We start from the raw sequence: 1,023 nt of genomic DNA, 5'->3' as shown, positions 1-1,023 counted from the left end.
TGGAAGAAGCTCACAAAACCATGTACTCAATTCATCTCGGTAGCACAAAAATGTATAGGGACCTGAAACCCTATTATTGGTGGCCGACGATGAAGCTCGACATTGCGAAGTATGTGTCCGAGTGTGTGACTTTTGCAAGAGTCAAGGCACAACATCAGAAACCATACGGTAGTTTAGAACCATTACCTGTGCCTATGGGTAAGTGGGAAGACATTGCTATGGATTTTGTCACTAAACTGCCCAGAACAAAAAGTGGTCACGACATGATTTGGGTGGTCGTTGACCGATTCACTAAGAGTGCGCATTTCATAGCAGCCAACGAGAAATGGTCTATGAAAAAGCTTGCGAATTCTTACGTGAAGGAAATTGTGAGGCTTCACGGTGTTCCGTTAACGATTGTATCGGATCGTGATAGCCGTTTCACCTCAAGGTTTTGGAAAAGTCTACAAGAGGAAATGGGTACCAAGTTGTGTTTAAGTACAACTTACCATCCACAGACTGATGGTCAGAGTGAAAGAACGATACAAACACTTGAAGATATGTTGAGAGCATGTACCTTGGAATTCCTAGGTAACTGGGATGAACATTTACCTTTGGTAGAATTTTCCTACAATAATAGTTTCCACTCGAGCATAAAGATGGCACCTTATCAAGCTTTGTACGGACAGAAGTGTCGTACGCCGTCGTGTTGGCTTGAGGCTAGGGAAAAGCAGTTTATGGGTCCCGAGATGGTCCATCAGACTGCTGAGAAGTTAAAAGTGATCAGGGAAAGAATGTTAGCAGCTCAAGATCGTCAAAAGAGCTATGCTGACAAGAAGCGAAGGCCAATGACTTTTGAAGTTGGAGATTCGGTTTTGCTTAAAGTCTCGCCGTGGAAGGGACTTATAAGATTTGGTAAAAGGAGAAAGTTGAGTCCAAGGTTTATTGGACTGCTTAAAGTTCTTTAGAGGATTGGGAACCAAGCTTACAAGCTCGAACTACCAGAAGAACTGAATGGAATTCACAAAACTTTTCATGTGTGTT

Source organism: Lactuca sativa, chromosome 8 (assembly GCF_002870075.4).
Source record: "Lactuca sativa cultivar Salinas chromosome 8, Lsat_Salinas_v11, whole genome shotgun sequence".
In the NCBI taxonomy this organism is placed as follows: Eukaryota; Viridiplantae; Streptophyta; class Magnoliopsida; order Asterales; family Asteraceae; genus Lactuca; species Lactuca sativa.
This window is presented reverse-complemented; position numbering follows the sequence as displayed.